This window comes from Herpailurus yagouaroundi, unplaced genomic scaffold, assembly GCF_014898765.1.
Source record: "Herpailurus yagouaroundi ecotype Mexico unplaced genomic scaffold, PumYag 195, whole genome shotgun sequence".
NCBI classification, from domain to species: Eukaryota; Metazoa; Chordata; class Mammalia; order Carnivora; family Felidae; genus Herpailurus; species Herpailurus yagouaroundi.
In genome coordinates, this window is record NW_024412426.1 from 3297965 (window position 1) to 3325945 (window position 27981).

Sequence of the window (27981 nt, forward strand, 5' to 3'; positions counted from 1 at the left end):
AAAGATAAAGTTGGAAAGATTCAACTTTTTTGTTGCAAGAAACATTTGCAAGATGAAAAATGAGGAGTGCCTGGGGGGGCTGGGTCAGTTAAGCCTCCGACTCTTGGTTTCAGCTCAGGTCATGATCTCATTGTTCGTGAGTTCGAGCCCCACGTCCAACTCTGCATTGGCAGCTTGGAGCCTGCTTGGCATTCTTTCTCTATTTCCGTCTCTTTCGGCCACCAGCCCCCGCTAGGGCAGGTGCTCTCTCTCAAAACAAATAAATAAACACATTAGGGGAAAAAAAGGTGAAGAAAGAATTGTGCCATTCGGGCTACCCAGTGGTGAGGGTGATGAGTGTACCGAAGGGACTGGTTCCCTCATCCTTACTTTCAGAGCCTGTGTTCGTAGAAGTTGTGATTTTGGTGTCAGGTGGTGGTGGCAGCAGTGGATTTTCACTAGAGCCTCTAGCATGTTTGGGTATCATACCCAGCTGTGCTACACCTGCATCTGGCTTCTGGTCTTCCTGGAGACTCAGGGGCTACGTAATATTAACAAAGTCCCAATCTTCACCAGATTGGATTCTGTTGCCTGTAACTAAGAACCTGACTGAATCAAGCCGAGACCTGAAAGATGAGTCAGCCATGATGAGTCAGAGCAGGTGGGATGAAAATTCTGGGCAGAGGGCACTGAGGAAAAAGCGAGTTGGTTTAAGGAACTGAAAAGAGGCCTGTGTGGCAGGGGCCACCAGAAGGGAGGAGAGTGGGGCTTGATGAAATTAGAAAGGGAGGCAGGGCCCAGAGTCTAATGTTAAAGTCATAGCGAGGAGACTGTGGTTTATGTAAAGTGTAATGAAAGTGGACATGATTTTGGCAGGGGAATACATGATTTGATTAATGTGTTCTAAAACTGCTCTGTATGGAACATAGATAAGAAGGGGACAAGAGAGGGCATGGAAACAGCATTAAGGTTATGTCATAATGCACCTGTGTTACTAGGTCTGTGTCTTTACTAGATCATGAACTCCTTGAAGCCAAAAAGCATACTAGTTCAAGTGCATAGAAGGTACTCATTATATTAAACTGAATAAACAGAAGACCATGGGGGAGGGGAAGGAAAAAAAAAAAAAGGTTAGAGAGGGAGGGAGACAAAACATAAGAGACTCTTAAAAACAGAACTGAGGGTTGATTGGGGGTGGGAGGGAGAGGAGGGTGGGTGATGGGTATTGAGGAGGGTGCCTGTTGGGATGAGCACTGGGTGTTGTATGGAAACTAATTTGACAATAAATTTCATATTAAAAATAAATAAATAAATAAATAAATAAACAAACAAACTGAATAGTATATATGCAATAATGCATTATTTTTATAACAAATCAGGTATTATATCCATTACATAAATGAGAAAAGTAGTGATTAGATCTATGCCCTGCATGCTAGGCATTGTCCTAAGAATTTTACATACTTATTATACATTAACACACTAATCCTCTCAATAATCTTATCAGGTATATGCTATTTTATCCCCATTTTACAGATGAGGCAATTGAAGCACAGAGAGGTTATGTAATAAGCTCTAGGTTACACAGCTAATAGATGGGAAAGCCAGGATTTGAATCTAGGCATTCTGGCCTCAGAGTCTCTACTCTTTTTTTTTTTTTAATTTTTTTTTTTCAACATTTATTTATTTTTCGGACAGAGAGAGACAGAGCATGAATGGGGGAGTGGCAGAGAGAGAGGGAGACACAGAATCGGAAACAGGCTCCAGGCTCTGAGCCATCAGCCCAGAGCCTGACGCGGGGCTCGAACTCACGGACCGCGAGATCGTGACCTGGCTGAAGTCGGATGCTCAACCGACTGCACCACCCAGGCGCCCCGAGTCTCTACTCTTAACACTGTATAAGATTGCCTCATAAAACTGCTGATAAACTCCACATGACTATATAAAAGTACAAATTTAAATAAGCTAAAATACAGTAAAAGTAGCCACTAGATAAAAATTGAACATAAAATTTTCAAACTACTAGAGAAAAAAAAATCTGGAAAAAGGAACTTTATCAAACCAAAGACAGAAAAGCGAAGAAAACAACAGGAAGCACAACATATAGAAAAACAAGTTAGAATTAAATCTAAGCACATAAATATGAATGGTTTAAATTTTACTATTAAAAGAGGAAATATCTCCAATATGGGGGCATATGTATATGCTTTTTAAACATGTATCTGTAACAAAACAGAGCTAACAACTCCATTGTTAGTTATGTATCAGGGATACTTTTGCGCATGTGTACCAGGAGACACATACAATGAAGTTTACTACCAGCATTGTTTACAATAGCAAAACAAAACAAAACAAAAAACCCTGGGAAAAAACAAACAAGGGATGGCATGGATGTGAAGCAACATCATGAGGCAACAGAAACTCCTACACTGTTGGGGGCAGGGTAAACTGGCACAAACACTAGAGAAGACTCTGGCATTAAAAATAAAGTTGGATTGTGCAAACCTTGCTGTTCCACTTCTAGACATACACTGGAAAATTCTTGTGATGTGCCTAATAAGATACGTTAAAGAATGTCCGTTAACTGTGTTGTAACAGCAAATGCCAGGAGTAATTAAATTACTAGCAACAGGAGAATGGATAAATTGCTTCCTAGTCATACAATGGAATGTATGTAAAGATCAGCAGTTAAGATGAAAAAGTAAGAAGTACATGAAATGATATGGATAGCTTTCACAAACATAACTTTGAATGACAAAAGCAAGTTACACAATGGTAACATTAATATTAGGTTTAAAAACCTACAAAATAATACTACAGGTACTTATATAGCTATATATACATTATACACACACATGCACACACACACATATATGTATGTATGTATAAAAGCTTTCATGGGAAGGAGTTCATTTTAGGGAAGAAGAGAGGGAGAAAGATTGCGGAAGTGTTCACAAGAGGCTATAACTGAATAACAGTAAATTGTGAAGAAAATATGGAAAAATGTTAAAATGTGATAAAGTGAAGTGGTTGGTATATAGGTGTTCATATTATTCTCTAATGTTATGTTTGTAATATTTCCTATTGAATATTTCATTTTTGTGTGTGTGTTTATTTTTGAGAGAGAGAGACAGGCAGAGTGCGAGTGGGGAGGGGCAGAGAGAGAGGGAGACACAGAATCTGAAGTAGGCTCTAGGCTTTCAGCTGTCAGCACAGAGCCCATTCGGGGCTCGAACTCAAGAACCACAAGATCATGACCTGAGCTGAAGTCAGATGCTTAACTGACTGAGCCACCCAGGTGCCCCTTTCCTATTAAACATTTTAAAGAAAATAAGCTTTCAACTCAAGATTCTACAAAAACAAAACACAAAAAAAACCCAAAGAAATAAGAAATTAATAAAGGCACACATTAATGAAAGAGAAAAAACTTCTAGATAAAGGTTATCTATAAAAAATCAAAATCAATCAGTCAAAAACCAAAACGTGGTTCAAAAAATCTGATCAAGAAAAAAAAAAAAGACTTCAATTGAATATGTAAGAATGAATAAGAACAATGTGAAATCAAAAAATGCTAATCCCAGAGTGTAGAGAATGGGATGGAGTCACTCATGTCAAGCAGGAGCCTATGTCAAGCGATGACACGAGCAGTTAAAGGTACTGCAGCTAACAGGTATCACGGTGACCACCACCAGCTGACACCCCAGAACTGATAAAAGGCAGAAGCAGAGGTCTGCAGGGGCCCCAGACTGATTAAATTCCTTCATTATTTTTAAAAAAATTTTTTTTAACTTATTCATTTTTGAGAGACAAAGAATGAGTGGAGGAGAGGCAGAGAGAGAGAGGAACACACGGAATCTGAAGCAGGCTCCAGGTTCTGAGCTGTCAGTACAGAGCCCAACATGGGGTTCGAACTCATGAACCATGAGATCATGACCTGAGCTGAAGTCAGACGCTTAACCAACTGAGCCACCCAGGTTCCCCTTAAATCCCTTTAAAAAGGGAGGAATTTTGCAGCAAAATGTCAGACTTTCCAGACACTGACCCCTCTATGTCTGACCATTTAAAAAAGGCAGCTGCCATTGAAGACTGCCCAATTGATTTCCCAATAAAACTGAGAGCCCTCACTGCTTGAACATAAGCAGTAAGTGCTAAGAGCTGCTGACCCAGACCTGACCAAGGCTCATCTCAACTGCGTGCCCCCAGACTGACTTCGTGTTTGGTTCTTTAACATCCTATCCTTTGTGTTATCTTGTTTATTGTGTAGCTTGTCTTATGTTCTGCTCTGTGTACCGGTAAGAAGCCAGGTTAATCACATGGTGAAATGTCATTGAGTTTGAAATTCTGAACCTGCATTATGATTGTTAACCTTGATTTATGACTGAATAAAGTGAACACTGTGGAAAGACACAACCCGGGTGTGTGCCTTCATAGCATGCTCATGACACAAGGATAGTTTAATGCCAAAAAAATTGAAAACGTAAATGAAATCGATACTTTTCTAGGAAAAAAATATTTATCTCTTAAAAAGGCACCATACCCAGGTGGCTTTGAAGATGAGTTCCTCAAACCTAAGGAATAGATCATTCACACACTAGGTCTATTCCAGGTCATATAAAAAGAAACTAATCTGGGTCGTTTTGAGACCTACCCTAAACTAATATCAAAACTAGACAAGGACAACTAAAGAAAACCATAAGCCAATTTCACTTATGAACCTAGACACAAAAGTCCTATATGATATACACAACAATTTCATCCAGCAATGTACTGGAAGAATACATATCAGGACTGTAAGGATGGCTCAACATTAGAAAATCTATTATTGTAGTTTCTATTACTGTAGGGTAATGGAGAAAAGCTATATGATCATCTGTAAGACTAATACTGAAAGTATTTGGTAATAAATACCCATTTCTGATTTTAGGAAGCAATAAAACGAATTGGTAAACCAGAAAAAGAACAAAGTGCAATCAATTTTTTAAAAAGGTAAGTGCCAGAAACCTTCAAAAACCCATCATGAACGAAAGGTAAGATGCAATCCAAGTAACTTTAAGATGCAATCCAAGTAACTTCGGAAAGAGGTAAGCAAGCCCTGAGGCTAGTAAACAGCGTTGTGCTGGATTCTTCAGAAAAGGCAAAGTTGTTATTTACAGATGAAATCTTACCTACAAAATCTAAGAGGATTATTAGAAAATAAAGGTTCAGCGAAGTGACCACATAGATCCACACACCAAACCCCAAAGTATCCTAGGGTACAATAATAGTCCATTAGGAAGAGCAAATAAACCAAAGCAGCAACAAATACTTCCAGGAAAAAAACCTAAAAAGAAATGTGCAAAACACCAAGGAAACTGGAAGACTTCAGCTGAATAACGAGGGAAGACTTGAATTAACGGAGAAATATCCACAGTGCTGGATGAGAAATCTCAATATTGTACTGGTATCAAATCTGGGCAAACTAATCTATGGAAAACCAAATCCCAGGAAACCTCTGCCATTTGGCAGCAATCCACTATAGAATTTGAAATGGAATCCCAAACAAATGCCGGAAAAAGGCTGCATTTGGCGACAATCTGCCTAACGGGTCCAGGTTCCCGACATCGCGTGCGGAAACGCCCCCTGAAGAGCGTGACAGCCAGTGCAGAACCGCCCCCGCGCCCGCAGCCCCGGCTGAAGGACTCGCGGCCGGAAGTGGCCTGTGGCCACGCCCCTCTCTGCGTCGTGGGCGGGGCGCCTCCTGGGCTGCTGCCCCAGCGCGTTCCAGTCGCGCAGCGACCGCGTGGTAGAATATCCGGCTCCGTGGCTTTTGCTTCGGTGTTTCCTAGGCATCGTCGTGCAGGGAGTGTCGAGCCCGCCCAAAATGGTCGTTTCCCCTACAGTTTCCTGTAAGTGACGGTCGCAGTCAGTCCAGTGACTGGAAAAGGGCCGCATTGGCGTTTTCTTCCCCTTCCCGCTTCCCCCACCCCCCTCAACGTGTCTCCCGACCTCTCGGCCACGCCCTGGGCTGCCCTCCTCCTCTTCCCAAATGAGGCCGCTTCCAAAGCTCCAGGTTTCCCTAAAAGATGAGACCTTTCTCCTAAGCTTCATTCATCTTAGCCGATCTCTAGTTTCTCGTATATATATTGTGGAGGGTGTGTTCTTGGCCTGACACTTCTCCCACCTCTTCCTCTCGCTGCTACTGAGGGGTCCTGCGGGTACACACCGTGGAAACGCGACTCCTCGCCCTTGTTTGAATATACCTTACCTGTCTGCTACAGAATCTTCCCGCTTCCGACGGAACGGACCATCCCTCTCCGCACAGCGCCCTCCTTCCGTCCCCAAACCCTTCTTCTCGTTAAATAATAGCAACAATTAATGAAGGAGTGCCTTAGGCGTTAAGACCCTGACCTAAGCACTTCACAGGCATTATTTTAATCATTGCAACAATCTTTAGGGAGATACAAATGAGTAAACCGAAGCACGGGAAAGTTCAATAATTTGTTCAAGGTGACATAGCATGGATGTGGTGGAGTTGAAATTCGAATCCATTGTGTAGCTCACTCAAAAGCAGGTGCTGTAGACCTTTCTCTTTAACGATACCTGGACATCCCCCTGTTAGTTGCTTCTGAGGAATTGTTTCTGAATGCTGTCTCGAGCATCCCTGTTTGTGGAAATTTGGCCTCTGTCTAAGAACTGTCAGAGCTCTCCTCGTGCAGACACTTGAGAGTTCACATTATATCAGAGGCTAAGATCTGAGCTTACTAATATTTTGTGTCCTCCAAATGTGCTTATTATGCTTCTTAAAAATGTGTTCCTAACCCAGTACTCGCTAACCAGCCCTCTTCCTTTGCCTCAGTATGACTTTTTCATTATCATTGTTCTCAGCAAACATTTGAGCAGCTAATTTATGTAAGACAGTAAAGATAATTGGAGTTTCAAAGAACTCTGAGGTTTAGTTCCTGACCTCAAGGAGAAATATGAAATTTATTCATAAAAAAAGACCAACAAAATAGCACACCAGCACTCAGTTGCACAGAAAAGTTCTACAGGAGCCACTTTGGACAAATTTGTTAAGTGCTAGATTATGTCCTCATCTGTAAAATGTTAAGGTTAGGCTAGATCATTAAAGTTATGTGACTCTTAAGTTCAGAGAAATGAGTGATTACTACTGATGTGGGAACTGTTGGAGAGGCTGTATTGTGTGTGTGTGTGTGTTTTTTTTAATAGTGTATTCTTGAGACATTATAGAAACAAAGATTAGGTTGAAGGCTTTTCCTAGCACTTTTTTTTTTCTTTTTCATTTTGAACATCTGATAATGGTTGGAACCTTGCCTTGGAAATAAAGTTCACATTCATATCACATTTTATACTCTAATTTTAGGAGATTCATGACCCATCCCTCCCTTCCAAAGCTTGCATGTTAAAGAACCCCCTGATTTAGGAGGATACAATGGACTGCAATTCAAAAGGCAAGACTAAACCAGACGTAGAGGATCCTTATCTTGTAGGCAGAGTGGAACCATTGGAAGTTAAGAAATAAAGCCTGGCAGGAGTGTGAAGGGTGAATTAAAGTGGGAAAAGGCAGTGAGACTGGTTAGGCAGACAGTGGAATAATTTAGGTAGATAGTTTAGGAGATATTACAGGGCTGTGCCAAGCAGTAATGGAAATGGAGGGAAACTGCAAGAAATACTGGCAAGGACAAATCAAAAGGATGTGGTACCTGACTGGATATAGAATTTAAAGACAGGAAGGAGTCCATGATAACAAGGCTTGAGGCCTCTGTAGCCGTAGTTACATACCTTCTCTTTTTTTATCTGTTTTTGATCGTACTGTGTCATTCCTGATGTATACATGTTCAAAGAGAGTATCATTACTGACCCAGTGGATAATAAGGGAATAATATGAACAACTATATACTCACAAATTCAACAACTCAGATGAAATAGACCACTATCAAAGCTACCAAAATGTACCCAAGAAGAAACAGATAAGCTGAATAGTACTGTAACTATTAAATCAAATTTGTATTTAAAAGTCCAGATGGCTTCACTGGTGAATTTTACCAAACATTGAAAGACAAAATAATAGTTCTACACAAGCTCTTCCAGCAGATAGAGGAAGGAAGACTTCCCAACTCATTTTTATGAAATCAAAATTATCTGAGACCAAAATCAGATAAAACCAATATAGACAAAACCAAATCCATATTTCTCATGAACAAAGATGCAAGAATCCTCAAGAAATTTAGCAGATTGAATCCAACATGTTGGAAGAAAATGCTTTGTGACCATGTGTCATTTATCCTAGGAATTCAAGTCTGGCTCAACATTCAGAAATCAGTATAATCTACCACATTAACAGACTGAACAGGAAAAACTACATGATCCTCTGAATAGATGCAAAAAAAAAACAAACAAAAAAAACCACTAAACAAAATTCAACATCCATGATTTTTTAAAACTCAGCATCACAAACCCAAGAGGTTTCATCTGTGCTCCTATAAATAAATAAATAAATAAATAAATAAATAAATAAATAAATAAAAATTTGGTTCATCCAAGATGAGGTCAAATTCATGTCTGGAGCCCCAAAAAAGAATCCAACCCATCTAGAGGTCATTGGTTCTTTAATAGCTATGGTAATGACCATCGTCTGAGGACTTCACAAGAGGACTCTCAGGCTGGGACTCCTTGAGCAGTTGAGATGTGCCTCGCCAGATTCTGGCTTTCCAAGCAAAACTGCTCTGGCAATTCAGCATCCCAACTCCTACTCCATCAAAGAGACCACATTGGTAAAATGGCAGAGAGATAATGAAGAGTGAGGAGGGGTGGTAGCATTTGACATGGTCTTAGTAGTCTCTTCAAGAGATGGTATTCACTACTTTTCTATGCATTTGTTTCTATCTTAAAAATTGTGCATTTTTACTTCAGCAAACAAATAGAATATAACCATAACATTTATAACGTATGTGGCTGTCTTCATATCTCAATGCTAAAAAAAAAAAAACAGCAATCTAGGAATAGAAGGACTCTGATTAAAGGCATCCACAAAACCTAGAGTTACATCACACTTAATGGGGGAAAGACTGAATGTTTCCTCCTCCCAAGATTGGGAACCTGACAAGGATGTACATTTTCCCTACTCATACCCAATATTTTGGTGAAGTCCTAGCAATTACAGTAAGGAAGAAAAATAAAAGGCATTCTGATTGGAAAGGAAGAAATAAATTTATCTTGATTTTCAGATGACGTAACTGTCTATGTAGTAAAGTTCAAAAATCTACATAGAGGTCCTAATGTTAAGAAATGAATTTAGTAGGGTGTCGGGTAAAAGGTGAAATAATTGTGTTTCTACACTAGCAATGAACAATTGGAAGGTGACCCACTCCTCTCTCCCACAAAAGAAATACTTAGGTATAAATCTAACAAAATATGTGCAGGATCTTTATGCTGAAAAGTACAAAATGCCAATGAAAGAAAGCAATGGACACCCATACAGTGTTCATGGATTAAAAGATTCAGTATAGTTAAGATGTCAGTTCTTCCCAAATTGATCTATGCATTTAATACAACTGCAATAAAAATCCTATCAGGATTTTTGTACGTATAGATTAGTTGAATCTAAAAGTTATAAGGAAAGATAAAGGAACTAGAATAGCAAAAACAACTTTACAAGTGAAGAGCAAAGTTGAAGAATCCACACAATCTAGTTATATGGCATACTATGAAGCTATAGTAATCAAGACAATATGGTATTGGTGAAAGGATAGACACATAGACCAATGGAATAGAATAGAGTCCAGAAATAGACCCACAAAAATTGGCCAACTCATTTTTGACAGAGGTGCAAATGCAATTCAATGAAGAAAGCACAGCCCTTTCTATACATGGTGCTGGAAAAACTGGATATCCACATGTGAGAAAATGAACCTTGACCTACATCTCACACCACATATAAATATTAAATCAAAGCTGGATCATAGACCTAAAAGTAAAAGTTAAAATATGAAACTCTTGAGGAAAACATAAGAGAAAAAAATTTTTGTGACTTTGGATTAGGCAAAGAGTTCTTAGATACAATACCGAAAGCACCATATTTAAAGGAGAAGACTGATTTGGGGTGCCTGGGTGGCTCAGTTGGTTAAGTGTCTGACTTCAGGTCATGATCTCACGGTCCATGGGTTCAAGCCCCGTGTTGGGCTCCATGCTGACAGCTCAGAGCTTAGAGCCTGCTTCAGGTTCTGTGTCTCCCTCTCTCTCTGCCCCTTCCTCACTCGTGCTCTCCATCTCTCAAAAAATGGATAAACATTAAAAAAAATTTTTTTAAAGAAAAGATTGATAAATTGGACTTTACCAAAATTAAAATATTTTGCTACATGAAGGATACTACAAAGAAATGAAAGGTATGAAAAAGAAAAAGAAAATGAAAGGTATGGCATAAATGTCACAAAAGACTTGTGTCGAAAATATTTAAAGAATTTTCAAAACCTAACAAGAAAACAACTCAATAAAAAATGGGCAAAGTTTGAACAGACACTTCACTAAAGATACACAGATGGCAAATAAGCACATGAAAAGATGTTCAGCATCATTAATCATTAGGGAAATGTAGATTAAAACCACAAGAAATATTACACATCTATTAAAATGGATAAAATTAGTAACAGGACTAAGTGCCAGCAAATATGTGGAGAAACCAGAACAATTGCTACAGGAATGCAAAATAGTATAGCCACTTTGGAAAGCAGCTGTTCAGTTTCTTATAATGAAGTTAAACATACATTTACCATATAATCCAACAATTCCACTTCTGTATGTTTGTCTCAGAGAAATGAAAGCATATGTTAACACAAAAATATGTACATAAATGTTTATAGCAGCATTTTTAGTAATTGTCCGAAATGTCCCAAAGCAAAGCTGGTTCAACATTTGAACATCAGTCAGTGTAATTCACCATGTTAGCACACTAAACAAGAAAAACTACATGAACTAAATGCTCTTCAGTGTGTAAATGGATAAGTACATTGTGATTCATCCATACAATGGAATAGTATGCAGAAATAAAAAGGAACAAACTAATGGGGCGCCTGGGCGGCTCAGTCGGTTAAGCATCGACTTCAGCTCAGGTCATGATCTCGCAGTTTGTGAGTTTGAGCCCCACATCAGATTCTGTGCTGACAGCTCAGAGCCTGGCTCCTGCTTTGGATTCTGTGTCTCCCTCTTTCTCTGTTCCTGCCCCACTCGTGCTCTGTTTCTCTCTTTTCTCTCTCTCTCAAAAATAAATAAACATTAAAAAAAAAGGAAGAAACTATTGATATATGCAGCAACTCAAATGTGTTTATTAAGCAAAGGAAGCCAATCTCAAATGGTTACATACTGTATGATTCCATTTATTTGATATTCTGGAAAAGGCAAAACTAAAGGGACAGAGAGCACACCAGTGATTGCTAAGGTTTAAAAGTAGAAAGGGTCTGACTGCAAAGAAGTAACGTGAAGGAATTTTTTGAGATACTGGAATTGTTCTGTATACTATTAATGGTTGTTAAAAGAATTTATGCGTGTGTTAAAATGCATAGTACTGTGTGCACACACTCTCATACTGTATGCAAATTTAAAAGTAGATTTTTTAAGTTAAAAAAAAAAAAGCACTGTAGTTTGTCCAAAATCTCTCTTAAAATCCTACCCTTGACTTCGACAATCCCTCCAGCCACAATGCCAATTTTTCTGCTTTCATAAGACTATGTTATATTTCTTGGCTCTGTTTCCTTGCTTGCCATTCATTCTTTCAAAACATAGTTTAAAACCTTCAGCAACATAATGCATGCACATGATTAAAAGATCAAGGAGTGTGGACGGTTTATGATGAAAAACAATAGTCTCCATCCCATTTGCTTTCTTCTAATTTTAGATTCAAACCTTTGACAAACCTACTTGAAAAAAATATATAAGCAAATGCAAAGACTAAAAAAAGTTTATTATAATAAAAATTAAAAAATACAGGATATATCAACAGATATATTGCTCTAAAAACTTAAAGAGAACATGAAAATATGAATGACTCTGCTTACATAGACCTATAAATCTGTCTACAACCCAGTTATACAAGAAATCCAAATTTATTTTTCTATAATTCTTCTCATTTTCTTTTCGAAGGCTTCACTCAACTGGAGAGGGATGAAACCTGCTGTCTGCCAATTTGGAGTTTGAGGGATGGGGATAGAGAGATGAGGAAGCAGGGAGTGGTTTTTGTGTTTCCACAGCATGGGTGGGGGGAAGATACTCAACTAGACTTCATTGTTATCTGTTCGTTCAGGTACCTTTTGAGATGTCCGTCGTTCTGTCTGGTCCTGCCATTGATCCATGCCATTTGCTACTGAGATGTCTTCATTCCTGTCTGCCTAGTCCCATCAGGTATGGTGGCTCTCTCTCTGTTACTTCCATGTCACGCCATGCAGGGATACCAAATGCAAGGTGATTTAAAGCCTGGTCAGCATAATCTGTCCTCCTGCTCATTTTTTCTCTGGTATCATGTTACTATCCCACAGCTCGGAGTATAGCCTCCCTTTCCCCTGGCCTTAGATTCCTCGTATTTGCATGGATCCTTACTACTTCTCTAGTGTCCATTGAATCAGAGTACAGGGTTTATCTTTTTGAGGTCTATCAACTTGTATACTCCTATCACTTCCCCACAATATCTATTTTCTTCTTCCTTAGTCTGAAAATTTCTTTCTAGTCTTGTCGCAGCTTGGGGTGGGGGTATGGGGAAGTGAGACTCAGTCCAATTCTCTCCAGTTATATTTCTCCCAAATATTGTATCTATATGTGGAACCTTCTCTATTCTCCTAATGGCTTACAGTTTTAGAAATCAAATTCAGGAAGAATTATTTTTTTCTGTTTACTACCCTGCTTTATTCCTTCCCTAAAACAATGAGCTCACAGCTGCCTAACTGCCTACAAGGAGTAAGGAATAAGAGAAGGAATAAGAGGGAGGAGAGATAAGAAAAAGATGAGCCAAAAGGAGAAGAAAAGTTGACATTTCAAAATATTATCCAGTCACATAAAAACATGTTGAGGGGCGCCTGGGTGGCGCAGTCGGTTAAGCATCCAACTTCAGCCAGGTCACGATCTCGCGGTCTGTGAGTTCGAGCCCCGCGTCGGGCTCTGGGCTGATGGCTCAGAGCCTGGAGCCTGTTTCCGATTCTGTGCCTCCCTCTCTCTCGGCCCCTCCCCCATTCATGCTCTGTCTCTCTCTGTCCCAAAAATAAAAACGTTGAAAAAAAAAATTAAAAAAAAAAAAAAAACATGTTGAGATGACAAATTGGTAGAAAAATGTTTGCTAATATTTATCAAACACGTACTATGTACCAGATATTATTTTAAGAACTTTAGGTGTATCAACTAATCATCATAACAATAATTAAATAGGTGCCACTACTGGGGCGTCTGAGTGGCTCGGTCAGTTAACCGTCTGACTTTGGCTCAGGTCATGATCTTGCGGTTTGTGGGTTCGAGCCCTGCATCAGGCTCTGTGCTGACAGGTCAGAGCCTGGAGCCTGCTTCGGATTCTGTGTCTCCCTCTCTCTCTGCCCCTCCCCTGCTCTCTCTCTCTCTCTCTCTCTCTCTCTCTTTCTCTCTTTCTCAAAAATAAATTTAAAAAAATTAAAAAAAATAGGTGCCATTACTATTCTGATTTTACAAATAAGGAAGCCGAGATACCAGATGGATTGAGTAATTCAGCTAAGCTTTGTTCAGTGTGTCCCAGCTTGTGTTCAAACCCAAGAAATCTGGCTCTGTAGTCCACCTTCTTAACTACCATGCCATTGATTCTCAAATGACCTCTCCCAAGGGCTATTTGGAAATGCATGGGAGTATGGATCTAGCTTTCCTAATGACTGGGGAGTGTTACTAGCATTTAGTGGTTAGTGGCCCAAAATAATTGTCCTGTTATGTGAAGGATGATCCTGAAAAATAAAGAATTGACCCATCCAAAATGTAAATAGAACTCTCATTGAGAAACACTGCAGTATAGTACCTCTGAATTGCCAAGATTGACTCAAAGAGTTAACAAAACAAAACTTCTTCATGGGAGAAGTCATAAATGTTATCCAAAACACAAATTGATAGGCAGATTTTCCACTTAGTTCTTTTAAGATTTTCAGGGAATAGGTGAGTCCCATATTATATATGATAATCTCCTCCAGAATATGAAAGGATATAGAATACCTTTTAATTGATTTTATGAAGCTAATGAAACACATACAAATTAGATTTTGAGATATATTACTAGAGACAAAGAGGGACATTTCATTATGATAAAAGGGTCAATATATCAGGAATGTATACACACTATAGTGTGTTGAACAGTATCCCCTTCAAAACTCACGTCCACCCAGAACCTTAGAATGGGACCTTATTTGGAAATAGTCTTTCCAGGTGTATTTTGTTAAGATTAGATCACACTGGAATCAGGGGGATAGGAGGAACCCGAGTCCAGTGACTGGTGGTGGTGTAAGAAGAGAAGAGAAGAGGAGAAGAAGGGTGTTGTAAGAAGATATGAACGAGGGGGATCATGTGACTATCAAGCCAGCAACTGGAGTTATGTGCCACAAGCCAAGGACATCTGGGGGCAGGAGAGGCTGGAAATGGAAAGGAAAGATTCTTTCCCCGAGCCTTTAGAGGGAGAAAATATTTGCAAACCACACATCCAGTCCAATACGGTATTAATATTTAACATTTATAAAAGGAATTCATAAATTCAAACCAAAAAATAAAACCCCCCAAAAAAACAATTTAAAAATGGGCAGAGGACTTGAATAGACATTTCTCCAAAGAAGACATGCAAACGGCCAACAGGTACATGAAAAGGTGTCCAGCAACACTCCTCACCAGGGAAATACAAACCAAAACCACAATGCAAGAGTGGGGTGCCTGGATGGCTAAGTCGGCTGAATGTCTGACTTGATTTTGGCTCAGGTCATTATCCCAGGGTTATAGGATCAAGCCCCACAGGCTCTGCACTGGGTATGAAGCCTGCTTAAGATTCTCTCTCTGCCTCTCACTTTGTCCCTCCGCTGTTCCCTCCCTCTCTCTCTCTCTCTCTCTCTCTCTCTCTCTCTCTCTTTCTCTCTCTTTCTCCCCCTCTCAAAAAAAAAAAATCCCTCTTTCTCTCCCTCTGTCCCTTTCCCCCCTCTCACGAGTGCTCTCTAAAATAAAAAATAAGAAAAATATTTTTAAAACACTAAATCACAATGAGATATCCCCTCCTACTTGTTAGGATGTCTGTTATCAAAAAGATAAGATAACAAATGCTGGCAAGGTTGTTGAGAAAAGGGAATCTTTGTATACCGTTGATGAGAATGTAAACTGGTACAGCCACTATGAACAGCTGTATCGAAGTTCCTAACGAAATTACAAATAGAACTATCATATGATCTAGCAATCTCATTTCTGGGTATGTAAACAAAGGAAACAAGATCACTGTCTTGAAGACATACCTCTACTCCCAGGTTTCTTTGTTTTTTAAAGTTCATCTGTTTTGAGAGAGAGAGAGAGAGCATGCACGAGCAGGGGAGGGTTAAGGAGAAAGGGAGAGAGAGAAGACCAAGAAGACTCCATTGACAGCCAGTGGGGCTCAGTCCCACAGACTGTGAGATCATGACGTGAGCTTAAATCAAGAGGAACACTTAACTGACTCAGCCACCCAGGCGCCCCTGTTTGTTTGTTTCTGTTAAGTAGACTCCACACCCAACGCAGAGCCCAGTGCAGGGTTCGAACTCATAACCCCGAGGTCAAGACCTGAGCTGAGATCAAAAGTCAGACACTAGCCACCCAGGTGCCCCACTCCTATATTTATTGGAGCATTATTCACAATAGCCAAGATACAGGGTGTATCTTACCTTTTGTGACAATATGGGTGAAGCTGGAAGGCATTATGCTAAATGAAATAAGCCAGTCAGAGAAAGACATATATACTGCATGGTATTACTTATGTGTGGAATGTAAAAAATGAAACGTTGAACTCATAAAAACAGAGTAATAGTTGCCAGGGGCCAGGTGTTGGGGGAGAGAGAGAGAGAGGTTGGTAAAAGGATACAAACTTTTAGTTGCAGCAAGAATAATACCTAATCTATTACATAGTAACTGCAGTTGATGATACTGTGTCTATAATTAAGTTTGAACTTAAATGCTCTCACTTAAAAAAAAAAGAAAAAGTAAACCTGAGAGTTGATGGATGTGTTAATCAACTCTATGGTGGGAATCTTTTCACAATGTATACATATATCTAATAATCACATTGTACCCTTTAAATATTTTACAGTTTTGTCAGTTTACCTCTGTACCTGAGAAAAAAATATTGGCACATGGCTAGATGGACAGGTCAATGAACTAACACAAGAAAAAAAATACAGACAGATTTGATATCTGATAAATGAGTCACCTCAAATCAGTAGGGAAAAGTTGGCTTATTTAAGAAATAGTGTTGATACAACTAGCTATCTGGAAAAAAAATTAAAGCCAGGTCCATACTTCAAACTTGTATTCAGGTAGATTCCAGATGGATCAAATAGCTAAGTGCAAAAAAAAAAAAAAAAAAAAAAAAAAGAAAGAAAAAAAGAGAAACCAAAAAGAGTTGCAAGAAACCACTAGGAGATTATTAAAATAATCAACTGGAGAGTAATGCAGGGTCATTGAGTCAAGAAAGAATTCTTGAGACATTTACGGCACAACTTACTAAGTTTATTTAAACAGCACGGGGACACGACCTGTGGGCAGAAAAGCTGCACTTGGGCTGTGTGAGGCTGGTGGTTATGTGCTCGGTAATCAAAGGGAAGGGCCCATGCAGGGAGTATCAGATTACAAAAGTTTCTTCAAATTTCTTTGAATTTCTACTTGTAAAACTACTTTTGCAAGATTCCTCTGGTGCTTATCATTCTTCAGTATTAACTATCGGTGAGCTATACAGGCAGTCAGGAGACCCTTAAAGAACGGAGCAAGCAGCACGTTTTTGATCCTTATTGAACCTATGCAGGCTTTAGGTCAGCCTTCTGGGCTAAGAGTAAACATTTTTCTGCTTCTGTCCCTCATCAGAGAGGAAGGCCTTTGTGAGATGTGTATATCTCACAAAACCCAGAAGCCATGAAATAAACAATGATAAATTATATCAAATACACATGAAACACCTAGCAGTCATACTCCTAGATATATTGTCTGGGTAAATTCATGCACTTTTATTCCAGTATACCTTCATGTACAAGAATGTTTATGGCACTTTTGGTCATAACAGTCAAAATATAGAAAGAACCCAAATATCAATCAACAATAGAATACATACATAAATTATAATACAGGTGTATAGTAAAGAATTTAACCTTGCCCAAAGAGAGGTCTAACCTTTGCCCTTGACTTCTGGGTGGTAATGTCGAAACCCTTGGAATGTCTTGCCTGGTAGTGTCTTTGTTTGCTTGGGGGCCTTGGATCATGTGATTTAGGATGGGGCATAGGCTGATAGTCAGTTTCAGGTGGACCTCCAGAGGGGCTAGAGATTGAGACCAGCCATGTGGGTAGTCAGTCATGTCCATGTAACAGAGCACTAATAAAAACTCTGGATACCAGGGCTTGGGTGAGCTTCTCTAGTTGGCAATACTCCATGCATATTGTCACACATCATGCTGGGAATCCCTAACTTTTCAATCCATGTCAGAAGTGAGCGTGCTCTTGGGGATCCTGGAATATCCTTACAATGGGATACATTGCAATCATAAAAAATATTAAGGAATCCTTTTCTTACTGATTAGGAATGGCCTTCCAGTTATTAAGTCACAGATTGGTGTATAAAATATGCTACTGTTTATGGAAATGGTGGTGGAGGAAAGAATAGTTATACCTATTGGCCTATAACTGGATGCAAATGTTTCTGATACACAAGAAATTTGCAAAACTTGTTGCCTTTGAGAAAAATTACGTGGATGGTTGATAGGTGTGGAAAGGAGACTTTTTTAACCTTTTAAATTTTGAACCATGTGAACATAATCCTTACTCAAAAGTAAATAAATTTAAATAAAGAAAGTCTATGTATCTCTTTTATTGAAGCAAATGATTATTTTTTTCTTTTTAGGACAAAAGATGAATCATAAAAAAAGAAAAAAAAAAAAAGAAGTAGAAACAAAAGGAGGAAACAACCACATGTTAAACCTTTCCGAGGCATTGTGCACATCATGTTTAAAGAGTTTATTTTGTGATTGGTTTGCATTTTCACTGGTTTGTCATGATTATAGTCACAGTGTCCAGTTTGTTAAGGAAAAAACTATGTGTATAATTTTGCTTGTTGATTGCATGCAATGTAAATACACTTTAAAATTTAGATTCATAGTGCCATCTCTTAAATATCTCTATCAAGATTAGTAGAGCAGACCCACATACTTCAAACCATCAAACAATGCCAGTTGGGTTATTTTTACCTCTGTACCTTGAGAAAGATGGCATTCAGTAAACAGTTGTCTCCTTTCAAATTTTATTTTTAAAAATACGTGTTAACCTAGTTTCATATAATGATACTAAACTCAGTGTGATTGATACACAGAATTGCAAGTCCTTAGTAAAGGAATCTGTTGAAAGTAAAACGATGTCCGATGACTCTCAAAATAAATATGATCAAAGCAACAAAGATGGTTTTCATCTTGTCTTCCATTTTCTGTGGAACAGTTCGGGCAGTAGCTGCTCTTCCCAATCAGGGCCTTAAAATCACACTTTAAATCTCTATGTAAGAGCACATAGCAAACAGTACTGTATTTGTTGCCAATGATAAAAGTTGAGCTCTCAAGGAAAAACCAGAATTTTGGTGAATCTGTATCCACTACTCATTTTCCCTCTTTGTCTTACATCATGAGGTTAACAGTTTATCCAAACTTAATGACTTTTCTGATGAGATTAGTAATGATGTTAATGAATATGTATTTTTTATATTGTGTAACTAAGGGAGTTAATTTTTAGAAGATCTGCATAATTTAGTAGACCAATATTTCTCAGATAATCAATGCACGATGTTACAGAGTCATGGACCAGTAAAAGCCATTTGAAGTACGAAATTGACTAATGGATTTTAGTGGAACAGAGTATGAAAATCATTGCTATGATTTCATATTCTACATTGCAACTAACTGTTTTGGTCTCTGAACTGTGGATAATTTTTTTTTTTTAATTGTGGTAAAATGTACATAATATAAAATTCACCATTTTCACCATTTAAAAAAATCTTTTCAATGTTTTTATTTATTTTTGAGAAAGAGAGAGAGAGGATGAGAGAGAGCACATGAGCTGGGGAGGGGCAGAGAGAAAGGGAAACACAGATTCTGAAGCAGGCTCCAGGCTCCGCGCTGTCAGCACAGGCCCCGATGCGGGGCTCAAACTGCGGGATCATGACCTGGGCCAAAGTTGGACGCTCAACCAACTGAGCCACCCAGGCACCCCTTAACCATTTTTTAAAGTGTACAGTTGAGTGGCATTAGGTGTAACCACATTAGGTGGGTGTGCAACCACCACCCATTACATCTCCAGAATTTTTCATCATCCCCAACTGAAATTCTATACCCATTATAATAGTACCCTAGGTCCCCCTCCCAGCAGGATTGAAAAAAAAACTAGTAAAATACTTTTCCCTCTTCTAAGTGCGTATCTGTGAGAGGGTGAATTTTCTTCAGATACTTCAGTTAAAACGTCTTATCACAATAGGTTGAATGCAGAAGCAGGTGTAAGTAGTCATACGTATTCGTTTCCCATTACTGTGTGAAAAATAACCACAATCAAAGCAGCTGAAAACAACACCCATTTATATCAGTTTCTGTGAGTCAGGAGTCTGGGTTCAGTTGGGCTCCTCAGGGTCTTTGTACAAGGTCTCGCAAGGCTAAAATTAAGACGTTGGCCGAGGGCGCAATTTCATCTGAGGCTCAGGGGTCCTTGTCCAAGTGCACTGCTTGTTGGCAGAATTCAGTGCCTTGGAGTTGTAGCGCCAGAGTCCCTGTTTTCTGGCCAGCTGTTGGCCAGGGACTGCTCTCGGCAACCAGAGGCCGCTCACAGGTCCTTGCCATGTGACAACATTGGTCTTTGCTTCCCACAACATTGTAACTACTTCTCCAAAGCCAGCAGGAGAATCTCACTCCAGTCTGCTATGATGGAGTCTTATATAACCTAATACAGTCACAGAAGTGACTCTGTCATCACTTTCACCACATTCTTTTGGCCAGAAGCAAGTTGTCGGTTCTCCCTCACTCCCTTGACTCACTGGGGTCACCTTAGGGTGTGTTTACTCCAGGCATTACAGATGTTCAATAAACGTAAAAACAACATCACTCTTCTCACTAATATACTAATATACAATAGTATATGCATATTATAGAATATGCATATTATATACTATGTATATGCATATATACTATGTATATACTCTGTGTATACTATATATACATATATATGTATGTATGTATATTTGTGTGTGTATATATATATATATATATATATAGGATTAAAAATATGTTAATGTGTAATGGGTTTCTAGTTATTTTAAATGAAGTTAGTAAAGATTGAATTTATCAATTTTAATTTTTTTTTTTTAATTTTTTTTTCAACGTTTATTTATTTTTGGGTCAGAGAGAGACAGAGCATGAACGGGCGAGGGGCAGAGAGAGAGGGAGACACAGAATCGGAAACAGGCTCCAGGCTCTGAGCCATCAGCCCAGAGCCCGACGCGGGGCTCGAACTCACGGACCGTGAGATCGTGACCTGGCTGAAGTCGGACGCTTAACCGACTGCGCCACCCAGGCACCCCATATCAATTTTAATTTCTAATACAGTAAATATTGATAGATATAACCCTTATAAACAACAGTTCTTTGGGCTTCTTAATAAATTTTAAGAGTATGAAGTGTCCTGAGACAAAAAACATAAGAGCTGTTAATATAATAAATCCTAATGGCAATTCTACACAACAAACAGTTGGCATTTTCCAAATCCTTTCTGAGACTCATAGAAATATATTTTAAAAAATTTACAATTTGACAATAAATTTCATAATAAAATAAATAAATAAAAATAAAATTGGAATGACACAGAAAAGAAAATTTAACATTTTTATTTACTTTTGAGAGACAGAGACAGAGCGTGAGCGGGGTAGGGGGAGAGAGAGAGAGAGAGAGGGGGAGACACAGAATCTGAAGCAGGCTCCAGGCTCTGAGCTGTCAGCAGAGTCCAATGCGGGGCTCGAACCCACCAACTGTGAAATCATGACCTGAGCCAAAGTTGGATGCTCAACCGACTGAGCCACCCAGGTGCCCCTAGAAATACATTTTACATTGTGACCTAGCATACATATACATATGCATATGCATATATACATATTCACGGATACATAACCAAGGCAAAAGTTCCATGAAGTAATACTTATGTGAGGTACACACTGATATTTTCTACTCTATTGCTAAGAAAAGCAAATTCCTAGTCACAACTCAATACACTGATTTCATGAACCACTCAATAGGTCAGGACCTTAAGTCTGAAAATCCAGGTTTATCATAGAACCGCTTGAAAAACATTTAAAAATACATATTTTCAGGGCTAAGCAAGTACTGTTTCCACCCAAGTGAACAGGAAAGGGGAAGAAAAAGAGTGAATCTATGCTTTCCTTCCCCCTTGAAGCACTCTTAGGAGAATAGCCAGGGTTGATATTTTTCTGGGGATTATCTGATTCTGGCCATGGAAGGACTGAGTCATGAGAGTACCTATCCTGGGTTATTCTGCATTAGACATTTAGTTATCCTAAGCAGAAATGTTTCCAAGCAAAGAGAAGGTGTTACTGAAATGCCTAACACTGTGCTTGTGGCAACTGTGAGTGTGCTAGGCTGTTCCTAGAGGATAGGATTTTATTGGAAGAAAAGCAGTTTTCCAGGAATCCAGGTCGCTGCTGGAGAGGTGGGGAGGTCTTTACAGCAGATGAGAAGGGGGTTCAAATTCTGGTATAGCAGTTACTCTCTGTACAACTTTGGAAAACTCACAAACTGCCTAAACTCTGTAGAGTGGGATAAAAATACCTGCCTCGCCGTGTTGTTTGTGTGGATAAAATGACCTAATTGTGCACTGTGCCGAGCACACATAGTAAGTGTCCCAAGATGGCAGGTTGTTTTCTTGCTGTTCTTGCCATGATGTGCTCTTTGGTGTCGGGCATGCTAGAAATGGTGCTGCTGCCTCACCTACCTCCCAGGGGAAGTGTGGAGGTCAATGAAAAAATGGATCACAGGACAGAAATATCATGTGCTGTTAGATGGGAAGGAGGTGCCCAGAATGGAGCCTGGGGACAGGGCTCTGAGGACACAGAGGGCAGGTGAGTGGGTAGAAAGCAAGAGCCCACAGGTAGAAAGCAAGGTGCCTCTTAGCATGGAGGGAGGGACTCAGAGTAATCCCCTTCTGGTTCCAGGAGCTTTATGTGCCTTAATCTCAGTTAATCCCCACAACAACAGGGTCATGCAAAAACTATTACTCAAATGAGAAAACAGACTCAACAAGTTTAAATTTTTTTTTAATCTTTATTTATGTTTGAGAGAAAGAGTGTGAGCAGGGGAGGAGCAGACAGAGGGGGAGACACAGAATCCGAAGCAGGCTCCAGGCTCTAGGCTCTGTGCTATCACTACAGAGCCCGACACGAGGCCCGAACTCACGAACCGTGAGATCATGACCTGAGCCAAAGTTGGGCACTCAACCGGCAGAGCCACCCAGGCGCCCCAGGACTCAACAAGTTTAAATAACTGGGCCCAGGTCACACAAAAGGAGAGGATATGATGTTGGAGCAGCATCTGCCCCTGCCCAGGCCAAGAGCCATCCCAGGCAGCCTTGTGGTTGGAGAGGAGAGGTGGTCTGGCTGTGGCCATTTGGGGGGGGGGAGGGGAGAGACCTGTGTGTCCAGCTCATCCATGGGGACCCACAGCCCACAGGATAGACTCTCTGGCTGAGCTCCCCATGACCACCAGGGGGCCTTCATGCGTCTTCTGCAGGTGAGACCCAGCTCAGTTTCCCAGACTGACTTGGGTCTGAAGACTGCTGTAAAGCCTCATGGGTCAGAGTGTCACCAGCGAGGGCACCTCCCCCCTCCCACTGGCTGTTGCCAGCTGCCTCCTGGTCTTGCCACCTACTGGATTTCAACTCTCTGTCTCTGTCTCTCTCTTACACACACACACACACACACACACACACACACACACAGCCTCATGAATAGTTTTCTACAACACACACCAGATGATTGTCATCCTACCCGATTGTATGCTTCCAGGTTTATATGAAACAACTCAGAATCCGTCATTCTCTCCATCTTTTCAGTTGCTATAAACTGGCCTTTTCAGCATTCTTTAAAAGATACATCTCATGTCCTCTCCAAGCATCTCCTGAACATTGCTAAGCAGAGATGATAAACATCTATGTGACAGTCTTCCAATCATCTGTCTCTAACCTAACATAAGGCCAATGTAATAGTTCCAAAGTGCATTGATCTCCTATTGAGATGAAGTTATTTAGGCACGTATTAGATTCAGATAGATTCAGATGTGACAACAGAGAATTTCCTGAGCTCCCCCCCTCCCCCCCACCCCGAGAGTAACCTAAAACAGTGGTTCTCAGCCTTGGCTGCACAATGGAATCGCCTGAAGAGTTTTAGAAAACCTGATGCCTGAGACCCATCCTGAGTTTCTGATTTATGGAGTCTGGGTTGCAGCTGGGCACTGGAATAAAAGCTCTCCTGATGATCCAATGTGTAGCCAAGCCTGAGAACCACAGATCTAAAAGATTAGGGCAATCAGGTTCAAGAGCAATGATTAAAGAGCTGAGTCTGGATATCCCAGAGGAAGGAAGGTGACAAATGATCTTCAGTGTGTCCCATCGACTTTCCATTATCCATGCTAATTGAAAGGAAAACTGTCACGAACAACGGTCAGATCTTAAATTTGAAAGTTCCTTTATAGTTTGCAATGCATTTGATCTTACTTTAACCTCACCACAAGCCCGGGAGGTAGACAGCATAGCTATGCTTATCTGATAGATGAGGAACCGGAGCCTCAGAGAAGTGAGTGATTTGCAAAGATGTAAGGGGAAAACCATTTTGCGAGAACTATAACCCAGAATTTCCAGCAGCCCCAAAGTCCCCACAATTTTATCTGCACTGTTAAACTCCCCTCCAGCCCCTGAGGCAAGGCAAAATCTGTTTATGAGTAAAAGATAGGAAACTTTTTAAGAGCAGATGGAGTGGTAGAGAGAAAACCAACCAAAATGAGAAGTTCCTCAGCAGATGAGGAAGGATGTCCCATGGCTTCATCCAGGGATTATGAGAAGTGTTGCTGCTTTATTTCATTCACCACCTACTATGTGCCAGGCATATTTTGGGAGATACACACTCAAGTCAGACATGCACCCTGGCCTCATAGAACTTCATCCATTGAATGATATGGATACATCATAAAAGCCTTAGTGTTCATCCACAGCTCCACGGGGTCCCAGCCCTCCAAGCTGGTATCCACATGCACCCATCTGTTCAGCACGTTTGTAAAGTGCCTACCTGCATCCAGAAGGTAGAGCCTGAGAGATGAAAGACCCGGTTCCTGCGCTTAAGGATTTCACAGAGTATTGAAGGCAGCGGAAGGGCTCAGAAGGGGAAGCAGTGAACAGAAACACCACATACACTTACATCCCTGTGTGATAAGTACAGCGATCAGGATCTGGGGCTGTACTAAGAGGATGTAAGGCTCTATAACACCGAGGAGCAGTGACACAACGGAAGGATCCGTGGCTTCCAGGTCTAGGCAGGCCACTTGCCTACAGCCTGAGACAAAACATAATACACCTCACCCAATGGTCAAGATCAACTGGAGATACAGGGAGTAAACTGCAAAAGACCATTCAAATGTTAATAAAGGAATTTGCTTGAAGACAGAGCCATTTCCATCCTTAGCAATATCGATGCACTGGCTTATTTGGATAAAAGATGTATTCCTCCCGGTCCCTTGTGCACATTAGGGTGGTTTCTTTGCCTGGTACCTTGATTTCTTTTCTACTAAGGACAGGCTAACCTCAACTAGATCCCCTCTGTCCTGTGTTCTGGAGCCTGGACCACTTGGCGAGAGCCGAGCAGAGGCCCCCAGTCCTGAGCAGGGACCAGAAGTAGATGCTAAAGCTGTTAACTTCAGGACTCAGCTACACAGAGACCGACAGCTGGTTCCCAGCATGGAATTCTCCCCACACCAAATCCTAGCTGGGAGGGGAGACTGGGCTGGAGAGCTTCCAAGTTTGACTGCAGGGCTTTGGGCATGTTGCATTTGTTCCGGCAAGGGAATTATAACTGGAACGCAATACAATCAAATGTGCTAGAAAACACTCCAACTTCTGCTGGCTTGTGAATGCCTTTCTCACGAATATAAAAACTCTCAGACATCTTTAGAAACTTTAAAAAATCATTCTGTTATTTTTGCCTTGAATACGGTAAAGTCATGATTTTTAGTCAATGTTTTTATTTTTAGATTAACACCTGACTAAATAGAATCATGTTAATTTAATACTCTATGCAATAACACTCGTAAAAAGGAACAGATGCCAATTTACCCATTTAACAAATGATGTGAGGTGTTAAATTGTTTTAAAATAACTGCCTAAAAATGATTTGTCGATAAATAAATTTTGAAATAACATTTTGTGTTATGTTGGGGAGCCATATGAATATTAAGACAGACCAAAATTTCACTACATGTTGAATAATGGCAATAAAAACTATTTTTATTACCTACTATTAGAATTCTTGAGTTTTCCCCCCCGAGTTATTTTGATACATTTTAGTGCATGGCAAGAAAAGAGGAGGCTTTAAGGTTGCTATTTGCAAACATGTCTCAGAAAATAAAGCACACAGACATGGAGAGCATTTTCATCAAATGAAAAGTCAAATTAGATATATTGCCACTATCCATATTTTAACATTACTTTTTAAGGTATTAGAGAATCTTGGTTGCTGTGGAAGAATTTTAATCAAAGGAAGATAACAAGGATCTGAGTAAAGAGCGTCCTTAGGCTAATTTACAGAGTTGTCCTCATTTATGTGCAGTCATTAACTTCTTGCATATTAACATTAATGTTCCATAAACACTTTGTTTAAGCAATTCTTCATTGTGAAATTAAATAAATGCTATCTGACCAAGTATAAAACAAATTATAAATTTTGTGTCAATGTGTGAGGCTTGATTAGATCCTCAGTTCAAAGAAATGAAACTGCAAAAATCACTTGTTGGGCATGGTTAGGGAAAATTGAATATGGACTGGCTACTAGATGATATTAAGGAATTACTGTTAATGTTGCTGGGAGCAATAGTATTGTGCTGGAGTCACGCAGGAAACTTCCCTTATTCCTTTGCTATGCAGAGCGAAGTATTCAGGGGTGAAATGTCATCCTGCCTGGGATTTATTTGAAAATACTTCACCAAAAAATAGATTAAAGCAAATATGGCAAAATGTTAATAACTACTAAGCCTTGGTGACAGGCATATGGGGGATTCTTACACCTTTTGCTATCCCTTTCTTCTGTTTGTAAATTTTCATAATAGGATTTTTAAAAACTCCGCGAAGTAAAATAAAATCTAATCACCACGGGTTCCAAGCCCCCACTGGCGCCCTCTAGTGGCTGGTGGTGTTGAGCTGAGGGGACCAGGGCCGCCCTGCGGGACCTTGAGCGTGCTCTACCCGTCCTGCCCAACTGTGACCGCCGCTACCACAGGCTCACAAGGAGGCTCTCAAACTGTTTTGTTCTTTTATTTGTTCTTTTTTTTTTTTAATGTTTGTTTTTGAGAGAGACAGGGCACGAGTGGGGGAGGGGCAGGGACAGAGAGGGAGACACAGAACCCCAGGCTGGGCTGTCAGCACAGAGCCGGAGGTGGGCCTCAAACTCAGGAACTGTGTGATCATGACCTGAGCTGAAGTCCGATGCTCAACCCACTGAGCCACCCAGGCGCCCCTGTTCTTTTATTTGTTCTTATTGGGGATTTAAATATAGGAATTGAGTCAGAGACCATTACTCTCTTTTCATGACTTGAATCCAGAGGAGCGATTGGAATCCACTGCAGGACAACCGGTGTCTGAAGCTGGTGGGTTCTGTCTTGACCAAGGTGGGCAGGGAAGGCTTTCACGGACGGCCCGTTACTTCACCTTAAAAAAGAATAGGACGTTGCGACGCCTGGATGGCTCAGTCGGTTGGGCATCTGACTCTCGGTTTCTGCTCTGGTCATGATCTCATGGTTTCTGGGTTCAAGCCCTGCATCAGGCTCTGTGCTGACAGCACGCAGCCTGCTTGGGATTCTCTCTCTCCCCTTCTCTCTGCCCTCCCCCCCTCAAAACAAATAAACAAACAGTAAAAAGAAGCACACAGCATTGAAAGTCTCAGATCTTCTTTTTCTTTGGGGAGGATAGGGACATGTAAGGTGGTGGAAAAGGAGGGAAACAGTAGATATTCTCTTAACTGACCTCCTCTGAATTATCTCCTCCACAGTCAGGTTGACCCTGACACTCCCTTCCCTCAGAAAAAACACCCTGACCCACATCCCGTGTATCCAGAAAGCTCACAGCTAGTCGATCCTATTCTAACTCTCCCCGCCCCTCCCAACTGAGTTGTCTGCTCACCAAGGGTCACTTCTGCTTGTTCCAGACTTGTTTGTGCCCATTATTCTTATTGGTATGGTTAAAGTACACACAGGCCAATAAAACTGAAGGGTGGATCTCCCGTCAGACAATCCACACATGTCACAAAATAATGAACACAGCCTGGCAATTGAATGAACTTTTTCCTACGTCTTAACATAAAATATGTAAGATGTTTGAGGTATATATTTTTATTTAGGTGATTTTCTTTTTTTTTTTTTAAGTTTATTTTATTTATTTTGAGAAAGAGAGTGTGAGCAGGGGGAGGGGCAGAGAGAGAGGAGAGAGAATCCCAAGCAGGTTCCACACTCAGTATGGAAC

At 40.3% G+C, this 27981-nt stretch overlaps 1 long non-coding RNA gene across 1 annotated transcript; it reads left to right on the plus strand.

Annotated features, from left to right (window-relative positions):
- Positions 1-5709: 5709 nt before the first annotated feature.
- LOC121011742 (uncharacterized) lies at positions 5710-18622 on the plus strand. The gene is made up of 3 exons (XR_005781734.1): positions 5710-5864; positions 12272-12369; positions 18074-18622. It is a non-coding gene; the product is annotated as an uncharacterized LOC121011742 (long non-coding RNA).
- Positions 18623-27981: the final 9359 nt, after the last annotated feature.